The sequence below is a fragment of the Neolamprologus brichardi genome, chromosome 20, assembly GCF_056152115.1.
Source record: "Neolamprologus brichardi isolate AB-2024 chromosome 20, ASM5615211v1, whole genome shotgun sequence".
NCBI classification, from domain to species: Eukaryota; Metazoa; Chordata; class Actinopteri; order Cichliformes; family Cichlidae; genus Neolamprologus; species Neolamprologus brichardi.
This window is the reverse complement of record NC_142123.1, coordinates 25,158,193-25,171,690: the sequence shown is the minus strand read 5'-3', so window position 1 is coordinate 25,171,690 and position 13,498 is coordinate 25,158,193. Positions and strand designations below refer to the sequence as shown.

The following is a 13,498-nucleotide window of genomic DNA, read 5'->3' as shown; positions in this document are numbered from 1 at the left end:
TAAGGGTACAAACACATAAATATGTTTTCCTTTTAAAACGTGTAGCTTTTACTACTTTTATGACTGGTGCTCATTCCATGACCCCCAAAAACCCAGCTGACAAAGTTTTGGTATTCAAACTACAGCAATGAGCTCCTGTGTAGATTAGTGTAGATTACAGAAGAGACTTTTGTAAATATCAATGCAAACATCCATGTTTTTTTACTGACGGGGTCTTATAAGTCACAAAACCTTTATAGCTAGGCTTACATAGCCAAACAAGATTTTAACTAGGGGTACCACCCAGTTATATTAATGCCCACTGAAGTGTGAATATAAATCTTTTTTTGTTTTTTTATCTGTCCGAGTCCTAGGCCATTTGTGATTGGTTTACTAGTGGACAATCCTCTCACTCTCACTATGAAGCTGACGCTTTCTTTCTCATATTTACCCTCCAACAAGCTTGGTCGTTGTGGCACTCCAAAGAGTCTCTCACCCCTCGGTCAGAAGAATTCCAAATAAACCATCTTGGGTGGCACTTGGTGACAGTAGGTCTGCTGCTTTAAAGATCTGATGTGAGCTGGAATACCATTTTAGCCGGAACCTTCACCTAGTGAAGAAGCAGCTCATCTGCTGCATCGAGTTTACTGGGGCTGCTGAACATAATTATTATCACCATGAACATAACTCTCTCCAACATGGGGGAGCAGGTGTCTAACCACGAGATAGGATACACTCAGAAAAGGTAGGTGATTAGTGCTTCATTGTTTATTTGTCAGAAAGTAGAGCTACTTATATTTGCCAAGGAGTGGTTCATTATGTATGTGTGAAATCCTGCCTGTGTGAGGCATGTTACATTTCTACACTGTACCCTGCTTCGTGCACCATATCAGCAAGTCATGGGACTGACTCCAGCCCTTCCACGACTCTGACTGGAACAGCTAGGAAAATGTATGGATGAATAATAACAGCAGCTACACAAATAAAATGATGAAGACGAGACAAGATAGCCTTTAAGATTAAACAAATGCAGGATCTGCACATCGTTTGTGCACATCACACTATCCCAATTATGTGTGTCAGTGCATGTAAACGCGAGACTGCAAATCTTTGTCAGAATGATTTCCATGTGCATGTAAGTTGGTGTCAGTTACTTAAACAGATTTATTTTTTTACAGTGAAGGGTCATTTCCTAAACAGTGAATTGTAAATGTTGTGAAAAGCACTGACAAATGATGTCCTGACGACACATCGGAACAGTTGCATGTTATAACCGCTAACTGTAGATTGTGTGTGTGTGGCTAAAATGAGGAACTAGACATATTTATTTTTTGGTGTCAACAACCTGATTAATTATAGCATCCACCTAAATCTGTAGTCATAACAGCTAAATATGAGATGTTCTAGATGCTTGGTTAATTTAACGCTATCGCTTACAGTTTGCCTAACAAGTGAAAGATGCCCAGTTTGATCCCAGGGGGAGACACCTCAGGAAGAACACTCTGCCAAATCAAACATGCACAGCTACCTGCTGTGATGACCGCTCTTGAATAAGTGAGCAGCCAAAAGTAGCTTCTTTTTACTTTCAGTTTAGAGCGTGTCCTCATCTTTGTCTGTCCTTTATTTCTGTGATTTGGATTTAGGTGTTTGGAATATGCTGTGAAAAACTCAGCCAAATCTTCCCCCGTGAAATTACACTTTAATCCAACACTAATCAACAAATCTGTCAATTATACATCATAACTGATGCCCAAGGAAGAGCACCATGTCCTACTTGGAAAACATGAGTGTGACGAAACCATTTGCAGCCCTAGTTTCATAGAAGTTGCGTAAAATATAGGCTAAAAAGGAATACAAGGGAGGGAGAAAGAAAAATATGAGAGAGGAGTCCAAAAGTTTCGAGAAGTTAAAATCCCACTTTAAGCAAAACAAAAAAAAAACATTTTTGGTTTCAGAACTACAATAATTGGTCTCCGCAGAGTCTTGGAAAAGAAGGTGATACCACGCAGAGGAAACACACCTCCGTTCCAACATGTTTTAACTGTGTGGCTTTCATTAAATTCAAAGTGAGCAGTCATTTTTCAAATAAAAAACAAAACCAGCCATCATTGTTGAGAATTACTTGTCAATTTATTAAAAGAGTGTTATTAAAACACATGTATTATACTATTAATTGTTATTCACAGTGCTCCACAAAGACATGAAAGGTACCGCTGTTTGTGTGTTTTTACGCTTTGTTCAGCAATAATGGTGACATAAGGATCACAACACATTTTCAGAATAATTAGTGCTGAATCGATGATCAATCCAAAGAGTTTGTGGATGTTTTCTTGCAACTTTAATCAACTTAACTGAGTTTTTTTTTTTAAAAAGGCCTTGATGACTCTACGTTTAAGTTGGATCATGAGCAATTCTTCATCTTATGACTCTGAAGGCTAAATCGAAACCCTGTTGTCTGAGTCATAACAAGTGCGTTGGGATATGGATCCATTATGCTCTTGACTTATTTGAATGAGTTCCTCCTGTCAAGGGGAACAAATTTAAGCATCAGTTTAAACTGCAGTTTGATGCCAGTTTTGCTGAGGCCAGCAAGTGGCATTACAACATTTGATAAGAACAAAGATTAATTCGACGCCTTGTCAAATACGTCTCCATTGTGAACAACACGCTTGCTGGAATGGAAAGATTATTTCCTTTATTGTTTGTGTTGTAAATCTTGTAAATTAACCAGAGTGTCAGTGGCTGTCATCTCTGATTAGTGTCAACAGGCTTCTAATGAAGATGTTCCAACTGTAGGCGGGTTATAGCTCTTACGCACACATTCTGTGATAAGACAGTTTACTTATAGCATGGTGGTTTTACACAAGAGCACCTGGACTATAAAATATCATCAAGAAAAGTACACAAAGCTTGCGACAAAACTATTTTTTACCAGACAAGACACACGTGGAAGAAATGAGACGAAAACCAGAAAGCTTGTTAAAGGATCGTAGAGAAGAAGGAGCAGCAGTTTAGAAAATAGGAATGTGTGAGGAATGGCTCTGCTGTTGTTTTGGAGATCATCAGACTGTGGTCAGCACAGCGAGGCCACACAGACGGCCCCCCGATGAACAGATGGACAGCCAGGAGGAAAAGCAGAGGAGGTGATCCAGAATGTAGACACTCCGTGATCAAGAAGCAGTGATAAGGAACAACAGTGAAATGGATATCTGAAAGTCTTCCAACAGGCAGAGAGAAGCGTTGTCTGCCTGCCTCATCTTGTCTGTCGGTCTCTATGCACTGCTGGATGTGAATTTCAGCGCTGACGTATGCTCTTGCTTTCAGCACAGTGTGAAAAGGAAAAGGAAGAGAAGCCAGTGAGGAAAATGATTTTCTCTGCCCTGTTCCTCTAATGTCATGCTAACTCCTAGCAGCATGAAAAATTAATTACATAAGATGAGGGACATGACAGTAAACATGTCCTGGATGATTTTCTGGGTATAAAGGCAACATTATCAGGTCTGGAACACCTAAACTACAAGAAAGCCCATTTGGATGTAAAGTTTTAAACTAACAGGTTTTATTTAACCAGTGAGCTTTTTAGTCGAGTTTCTCTGGGATTTCGATCTAAATTCGAGGGGTTTCTGTGTGTTAATGAGTGGAAATACTGGATGTTGTCTCGCAACAATAAACATGTATACTCTGAAAGTGAAGTGTAAAAAATATAGACGTTTTTAGATATTTTTTTTTCTTTTTTTATTTGGAAAGCAAGCTTTTTTAAACTGCCAAACGTGTGAAGGAATTGTTCTTTCGCTGGGGTTGGCTTCTGGCATGGCACTTCTTCTTCGGTTGCATTAAAATTTCACATCTGATTGGTAACCCCTAACTTGAACAGTGAATTCTGAACTAATGTAAACCTTTAATCAGTAGGTCTTATTAGGGGTGCTGCACAGCTTCACAGGGTTCAGTTCGGGGTCAGTAAATGTCATCTTTACACATTCTGGGCTCAGGTCTTTGGGAAAATTATGTGACGTGTTTGAAGAAGTGCACTTTATCTAAATCCAATTGTCTTTGTTATGATAAAGACAATTTGATATTATTGTCTTTAAAAGTAGCAAAGCCAAATGGTAACTGCAACACAGTTGATAATACCGGTCAAACATTCAGAAAGCCAGGATGACTCTTTAATACTTTATGTTCTGATTAAGGCCACAAACACATGAAAACAAAAAGGGGAGGTCAAAAATCTTTGTCCCCACTTGTGGATCTTAGTGTGACTTGTTGGGATTTAAGATTAGCACATTAAAAACTCCTGTTGGGCAAATACTCTGGTGCGTTTGTCGGTAAGACTTGATCTTCCCAAAAAATTTACCATTTCTGTTTTTGTTTATACTATAATAAATCTAAAATTACATTTTAAAAAAAGGCAAAGAGTTGTTGCTGTTAATGGTTCTGATGGGTATTTAAAAGTGGTTGTTTGGGGATTTCAAAACACCCATATGCCTTTAAAAAAATATAAAAAAAATACATTAAATGCTTCAGTTTCAATTTTATTGGCTCGGTGGAACATGTCTGCATGTTTCCAGCCGATTCAAGAAGTGCTTAAGGAGCATCTAATTGGTCTTTAAAGACCCACCGTGCGCAAATACCAAGTCATTTTTATTGTTGTCATTTGCTACCACATGCCTTTCACATTTTGTGTGAGTTTTGAAGAGTATCAGCTCAAATTAAATCATTCTCACTAATTGAAATCCAGTGAGGCATTTGAAGTAGATGAGGAGGTTAGGCTCTGGAGAGATGTAGAGTGGAACCTAACAAACCTGCAAAAGCCAGACTGTCATAAAAATTAAAAAGAAAGTGGAAACAGAGCATATCCATTAAAACCTCTGTGTGGAACACAAAAAAGGATAAAATAATACCCTTCATATCAGAACAGTGTTAAAGCAGATTTTCTTCTTATTTCTTTATAAATCTAGAGGGAAATTGCACTTCTTATCACTTAAATTTAAGAAAAATCTTTAAGAAATCAATGTATACTTTGTTTTGACATAATGAAACAACCATCATGTATAACCTGCGAGTAGCAGAAACATGAGCTCTAATCAATGCATTCTCCAACAGAGGTGCATTAGCCTATCAGAGAGGCGTCACCATCACCCACCAGAGCGTCAAGTCTCACTTGAAAATAATTAAATGCAAAGATGGATTGGCACCTATTCTTCCAGACAACCATGTAAAAGCTGGCATATTTGTCATTAGCAGCATCTTCACATCTATCTTAAATGAATACATTACTTTAAGATCACTGATTACTCCTATAGACTTCCCCGATTTGCTTCTGCAAGGATCTATCCAAGTGGAGCGGAAAAGAGAGAGGGGTTTGCAGCGGGAGCTCCTATAGATACAGCTGATGAAGGGCTTCATTGTACTGCCAAGACCCCCCCCCCAATCAGCTCCACGATTACCACCAGCTTCGTTCTTCCTCCAAAAGCCTTTCAGCAAATGTGATTCATCTGTTGAGTATGTGACCAGACAAAGACCACGGCCTCCCCAAAACAGGACTAAATCTTGCGATGCACGCATACACACCAGGAGATTTGTAAAGTCACTATTTGATATTGGGTTTAGTCAAAAGGCAATGAAACAAGATACGACTGCCTTAATTGTTGGTGTGTGTTCTTAATATAATGGACTACTGCTTCCAAAGCACACCAAGATGCCAATTAAGTAGCTTAATAGGTTAGACTGTTTGTGCTGCATACTCTCACAGGCAGGAACCACAACACAGCTGCGTAACTCTGGGATGCTTGGCTGTCATACCACTCCTAAAGCTCGCTGACGCCAGTATAAGAGTGTAAAAGAAAAGAATACTGGTTACCTTTAAATCTTCCTGATACAAGTGAGCCCAAAGTGGAGGAGAAGAACTTCTGCGAGCTGCGATGCCGTCCAGGTTTCTTTTTTCTTCCAGCGTCTTTGTTTGGCGGCACCAGCTCCAGTCAGTTCTGGACTCCCTCGCTGTTGAAACGCTGCTTGCCGCACAGATTCAATTCAAAAGATGAGCATGACAGGTGTGGGAAGTGAACATACCAATGTGGATTGTAAATCGTGAAGAAAATTAAGCGCCCCGTTTAAATTCGGTGTTACTCCCAGATTGAATGTTTGAACAAATCCCCTGTTTCTCGATCAACTCCGCCGCTCAGACGCTGTCCAGGAGCGAGCGGTGCTGAATGAGACTCCAGAGGTTGCAGAGATTTCCTACTTTTTTTTCCTCCTCTTCGTCTACTGATTCTTCTGTTTGACTGCACAAATCTTCCCTCCCACCGCGCACGATTGAAATTATCTCTCCTCTATCTTTTTTTAAGCGCTTCAACAAAACGTTGTCAAGCACTGACACTATTGGCAACGCAAAAAGCGACAGGGGGGAAAAGTGGTGGGGGAGGGACAGGGACTGAATGAGTGAGTGAAACCGTTGCTTGATCAATTGAACTGAAATCAGCTGCATTTAAAGAAAAACGGATCAATAAGTCAAACCCCCGAGGTGGACACTTAATTTGAGCAGAGAAAAGAGGAGGAGGATTTCAGGTTGAAAAGAGTCCTTGTGCGCTCGATTTAAGCAGCTGACAACTTATGTCAAGAGTTGTGCCGTTTCTCAAATGCACCTGGATGATGCATGAGCAGGTGATTTAAAAAGATCTGTCTCCATCCCTGCTGCCAGTCTCCTGTTGCAAAGATTTAGGCGTAAAACTGTAACTGCGCTCTCGTGTATTTGCATCACACTTTCCTCACTGGAAGCCCCGCTGGCTCTCCCTGCTGCTGGCGTCTGCTAGGGTGAGATTATTTACTGTAAGGCAGTGACGCATCTCATCCTCACACACACACACACGCATACACACCATACAACAAAAATATGCGCGATGCTTGCAGCTGTGGAAGCATATTTGTGTGCGTTATCGCCATTTCAGACTCTCTGTGGACATGATTGTTGCTCGTGGATACACCGCGTTAAGCAAACCCGTGCAGGGTGGGCTCCCTTCCAGGTTTAAGTCACTCCGTCTTCCTCTGAGTGCACTGTTGCCTGAATTCACATGCAACACGCAGGCATTAAATTTCATTCTTAAGGCGCCGACTAGCGCATATTAAGCTCCACTGCCGTCGCCCCTTCGCGCTGTTCGTTTGTCTTTTTGAGCACTTGAGGAAGTTTTTTTCATGCTGCCATCCCACCACACGCACAAGCACGCAATCTTGTGCACACACGCCATGTTCTGGACTTTTATGTTCAGCGATTACCTCGGACCCTCCCCTGGGAAGGATCCTTTTGCTTGTTGGAATCGCTTTTCTTTATAAGTTTTGTCATTACCGTGCAGTTATTGATTCATCAGTCTAATCAGCTGCACCGTTCTCTCTCTCTCATTAGTGAAAGAACAGAGCCGATCGAGCTGCTTCAGTCACAAACTGGCCTTTAATTTTGGTTCGGTTTCGTTGTGCCTGTCAGATAATCCTTTTTAGGGGTCGTGAGCTTAAAAACATGAATTGCCCGCTTTGCGCGAGTAAATATCCACGTGCACGTTAAGCTTAATATTCAATAATGAATCAATGAGGAAAATCTTCTTTCAAAACTTGAAATGGTCAGCTGGTCTGAATTTTTTAGTCTATACAGAAATGCACAGAAAGGCTGATAAGTGCGAGCCTATATGAGGAGGGTCATTCAAGAATTTATTAATGATTGATAGTTTATTTTGACTACTAAATGACTTACTAAAATTCACAGCAGTGTACTGGGTGGCTGATTGTTTCCATTCATTTAATGGACTTTTCAGTCATTAGCCCTAAAATCCATTTGTGAACTACTTGTTAATATTCACAAATGCAGGCTTGATAGATTAGTCTAAGAACCCTTTATCTTAATAATTTAATAACATAACTGAAGACAAGTGACAGAAGGGAAGCTGTGGGTCATTATTAAAGCCATAAATTACAGTGAAACCTTTCTCATTTCTTGTTCTTTAACTGTATTTATAATTTTTTTACTTTATATGATGAAACAACAGTCAGCATTTCACCTTTTACAAAGTGTCATCTTCACATGAAGTGTCAAAAGCTGTTGTCAAAGGTAGACAATGAATTTGGGCTTTAAGTAAAACTGTTCACATCAGATTTTATTCTGCTTTATTATGTTTTATATCATTGCGAGTTTTCAAGTGTTGTTCTACTAGTTTTGGGAAGTGAGTAATGGGAAGACATTGCCTGAGGGTCTGTAAAAATACAACCAGCATTGATCACAACCTTCTAATATTTTACCAAACAACTGAATAATTGATGGAGAATCTCCCCGTATATAACTTAACTTTTTTTTTCTTTCAAAATAATGATTAACAGCAGTCGTACACCTATACAAACTCTTTGCATGAGAGGATCTGAGTAGAAACAATCAAAGCACCTGTCAGGATTTTTGCACTTAGTAAATCTTTTATTGACCAAAATAGATCATCCAGTAAATGTGGGGGTTTTTTGGTTGTTTTTTTTTACAATTTTAATAATTTAAGAACAATGAAGCTTTTGACTTCCATTCGTCCTTGGCCTAAGCATCTCGATAAATGAGTAGGCTGTTAAGGACACTAAAACCAAGAAAGCAGTCGTAACCATTAAAGTTAGAAAATCTATAAATGGATTTTAGTTCAGATGTCATGCAGCCCTGTTCAAGAAGCATTTGAGAGTTCTTCATAACGTATTGAAGAGCAAGCTGAACAAAAAAAGCAGCAGACTAGTGGAAGATTCTGCACAGCCTGGAAATCCAACGTTTTATTTTTATTTTGTTGTTTTTTTTATTACTGACTGAATCAAATAATTAGTCTATGAAAGGGCCCATCAACTGCACGCTATAAGCTCCTTCTTAGGTGTGGTTTATTAGAGAATGGCATCAAACTTACCTAAAGTCATTATTGGTGGTTATATGGACCCTCCATCCATCCTTTTTTTTTACCACTTATCCAATTTAGGGTCACGAGGGGCCTTGAGCCAGTCTCTGCTGTCATAGGGCGAGAGGAAGCATACACCCTGCATAGGTCACTGCTGTATCACAGACCTTACACAAAGAGACAGGCAACCATTCACGCTCACATCACACCTACAGTCACTTTAGAATCAACAGCTAACCTAACTTGCATGTCTTTAGACTCTGAGAGGAACACAGAGAACCCAGAGTTATAAGACAGTTATAAAATACTGGTTGGAAGAAATGCACAGGGATTCTTTTCTTTATGTAAGCTGTTACATTTGAGCTCCAGCTATAGATCTTTCTCACCTCTTGACTACAACAGTTATAGACTAAATGCATTTTTTCGCCCATAAGCGCATTCTCACTTTGAAAAATAGTGTCTAACACAATGACACATTAAGTCTGGAAGGCATAACAGTGTTCGCAGAAGTTTTATAAATTTTGAAGTGTAAAATGTAAAACTAACTATAGTGCTGCATAGTCTTAATTATTGAATTGATGAAGGCCAAGGCGGCATTAATAAATAATCATGGTTGCAATAAAAGTCTACTGATTTTCACCTTGGCCAGTCACTTGAGCTTGGGGGGTCCATGAATTATTCTGTTCTCCCCTAACTGTGATCCATCTCAATTGGGTGGGCACCAGGATTTGATTAGCTCTGCTCTTACACTCCAGTGACAGACTTTGGGATTCAGAGAGTGATTCAGTCTGAGCAAAAGCAGAATCACACCTGGGCTTAAAAGCCAAATACGAAGTAAATCATAATGAATTGCTTACCTTTAGAATAAGACTGGTAATTACTGGGTTTGGTGTTGCTCGCAGTGGAATGAAACACTTACTTAGCAGATGACGGGTGCTGGTATGTGATATTTGGTATTCCTGCTTATATTTGCAACTATCTATGCCCTGCCAGAGTTGTGATTCAGTGCAGGCTAAAGGAGAGGCCAGCAAGTCTTCTAATGAAAGCACAGAGAGAGCTGCAACTCAGCATAGCACAACAAACAGAGCATTTTAAGCTTCTGGAAAAAATTCATAGCATTTCATGGTTCTAGGAGAGAGAGATAGCCTGACAGATGAAAACCTGAAACAGGTCGCATAACCTCATAATGAGTCAAAACGTACCGTTTCACATACATTGTCACTGCTCATCATTGTTAGTTGCCCCCGTTTATTTAATCAGTGATCGTCTTTATTATCTTTAGACATGTTTTTACACATATTGTCAAAGCAGAGAAGGGTGAAAATTACACATTTAAGACAGCAAAAACCTTAAATCCAATTACTCACACTGTAAACACACATGGCGGTTGGGCAACGCTGTGCTACCAGCAGATGAAAGTATCCATCTGTGACTGCACCTTACTGTAGTCACAGATGGATCAGGAATGTGCGGCTCGTTACATAACCAAAACATCAACAGTCAATTAATGAGATGCCACGGCTATGAAACGTTAGAACAGCGACTGATTGTGTTGCAGTTTTTCTGTACCTTCGCCTCTCACTCACTCACACACACCTTCAGTCATGCGTACTGTGGGAAGAGGGGGTGGAGAGGTTACATTAGCAGCTAGACTGGGAGTTGCAGTTTGAGCCTTGGGACTCTGAGTAGCAGAGTTCTGGGCATCAGGCCATAGATCTGTCTGGCCCATTGTAATGCCTGGCAACACCACAGTTTTCCACAGATGTAAATGTAACTGTAGGTGCACTTCACAGCGTCGAGCGTTGCTTAATAGCATGGTAACCCCTGTTTTCTTTGATGCAGACTTTTATTACTACTGGCGCGTGTGTTTGTCAGTTTCTGTGCTTCCTGCTACCACAAAGATTTTTATATTGTTTATTGCTTCAGCATGAACTACTGACATTTTCTGTTATTATTACACTTTTATGTAGTATAAACAAAATTCAGTAATAATTTATGTGCAGAAAGCAGTTCAGCCTTCCCAGTAATATAGTCTCACCGTGACTGATTTCAGGTGTACATGGCCGTGATTGATATGTAAAGCTGGCAGAAAACAGCACTCGAAGGATCAGTTTTGCAGTTTGCCAGGTTTGCCTTGAAACAATAGTCAGATGGCATATGAACACTGAAAGAGTTTGTGAAAAAGTTTTTAATGCATGAGAATATGACTAAAAGAAAAAGAAAGACTATCCAGTCTGCAGTGGCATTAGTGTTTTAGAATAACAAAAAAACATCATGATATTTCTTCAGGCTTAAAAGCTGGGAGCACTTTATGAATAAGCAGATGGCCCTTAATTTCCTTGTCATTTTAACTGCTTGACAGTTTATTCTGCCACCTGCTGGTGAGAAAAAGCACTGTGTTCTTCAGTAATTGAAATATAATAACTTGGATTTTACATTAAGGCAATCTGAAATATATTTGTAAAACTTTGTTTTTCTTTTTTATCAGGTGTCACATCTATTCTGGTCTTCAAAAACAGAGTAGTACAATGCCTAATTTAGCATTTTGGTGACTAAAAACTGGACACGGCTAATTTATTTATTTATTTTCATTTAGAAATATATGACCAAAAACCTTTAATGTGACTGTGCTTACAAAATAAACAAATAAAACATGATAAAGGATTAAAAATTGGAAAACTAGCATAACACCCATGCTAAAAGTAAATGAATGGATAAATGAATGAATTTATTTATTTATTTATTATTTATTTCACTTACAACATCTGCATCTCTAATTGGACCACTTTAGTTAAAAATAGGCTTATTATACTATCATGGCTCTGTTCTGGGACACCCCCACCTTTCCATGTTCAAATATGAAAAGCCTATACACTGTAAAAAAAAAAAAAAAAAAAGTAAAAAAAAAAGTAATATAAAAGTATTTTACTGTGTATTTTACAGTTTTGTACTGTTTTTCTAGAATATCATTAAATTTACATAAATAGACTGTGATTTTACATTTCAAATGTAAAATAACATAACATCACTGTAAATGTAATAAAACATAATTTTCTTGTTTTTTAAATATATTTGTCTGTACATATGCATATTTAGATTGTTAAAATACATTCACAAATGTATCATAACTTTACAAAATATTTGTCCGTTATTTGAAAGATTGGACTGTTAAATTCAAATGTAATACTATGGAAAAATATATACAATGATTCCTATAAACTTTTTTTACATCAAATAATGTTATTTAGGGCGATTGTGGCTCAAGAGTTGGCAGTTTGTCTTGTAATCAGAAGGTTGCCGGTTTGAGCCCCGGCTCGGACAGTCTCGGTCGTTGTGTCCTTGGGCAAGACACTTCACCTACCACCTACTGGTGGAATAAAGGAGCAGAATTCAAAGCTGGAGCTCAAGTTATCATGTAGTTAGCTGAGCAGGATAACCTGGAAGCAATTTCTCATCCACAGTTTAAAGACCCTTTTCTCCACTAAAGTTAAAACAACCGTGGCCGACCGTGGCTCAGGGGGTTGGGAAGCGCATCTGTAACCGGAAGGTCGCCGGTTCGTTGTGTCCCTGGGCAAGACACTTTACCCTACTGCCTACTGGTGTTGGCCAGAGGGGCTGATGGCGCGATATGGCAGCCTCGCTTCTGTCAGTCTGCCCCAGGGCAGCTGTGGCTACAACTGTAGCTGCCTCCACCAGTGTGTGAATGTGAGAGTGGATGAATAGTGGAATTGTAAAGTGCTTTGAGGGTCCCAAAAAGCGCTATAGAAATGCAATCCAATATTATTATTATTTAAACCAACGGTTAACTGTATATTTCTGTACATGTAAGTATTATTATTCATGCCGCATTCATTGAATTGTTTATAGGTCATTTCATTGTTTAATCACATTAAAATGTTCCTAATTTAATGTTTAAAAGCACTTGAAAAAGGCAAAATTCCATGTAAAATTAGGGCAACAAACTGTATTGTCATTTCTGAAAATAACCGTATTTTTATGAGAAAGTTATTTTCTGGTATTTTCTGGTATTATTTTGGCGCCCCAGCTGCTGGAATATTACTGTTTTTTTTAGGATTTCTTTTTACAGTGTAAAGGGAGGCTGAGAAGCAGCAAGACCCCCTCACAGTTCAGAGCAGGCATCAATGACAACTAACGTGACGCTAATTAAGTGAGCATGAATAGCATGAGATGGAGGAGCTGAGTTGGAGGTGGGTTGTAAGTGTATGCAGGGTAAAGTAGATTAAATAGCATGCCAAAAGGATGCACAAAAGGGAATCAGCTGAGACATCAGCTGATGTGGACTGCCTTGAAATCTGCAGGGATTGCTGGTTTAGCTTGTCTCTGTAGCCTGCCAGAACGAATGCTATGCTCAGTTTCTGTTTGCCCTGTTTTCCCTGGTTATTACTGGCTTCGGTTTCTTCTCCTCTTTGGGGGGTTTTCAAGACCTGCAAAAGGCCAACGCTGTAACGACAATATGTTTGTTGTTGTATGCTTTGTCACACTGCTTTTAACACTGCTGCTGTAAAGACAATGATGGCACTCTCTGACATTTCTCAAAATTTCTTATACCCAGTCTGACAGATTGTACACTACAACCAAACTCATTTATTTGACCCATTGCACTC

At 39.2% G+C, this 13,498-nt stretch overlaps 1 protein-coding gene across 3 annotated transcripts in view; it reads right to left on the bottom strand.

The window, feature by feature from the left end:
• Positions 1-6,470, bottom strand: part of LOC102793276 (metabotropic glutamate receptor 4-like) — a 184,257-nt gene extending 177,787 nt beyond the window's left edge. For all 3 annotated transcript variants that reach the window (XM_006794243.3, XM_087833776.1, XM_006794245.2), the window contains exon 1: positions 5,837-6,470. The gene's annotated coding sequence lies outside the window, so the exon portion shown is untranslated. The remainder of the gene's footprint in view (positions 1-5,836) is intronic.
• Positions 6,471-13,498: the final 7,028 nt, after the last annotated feature.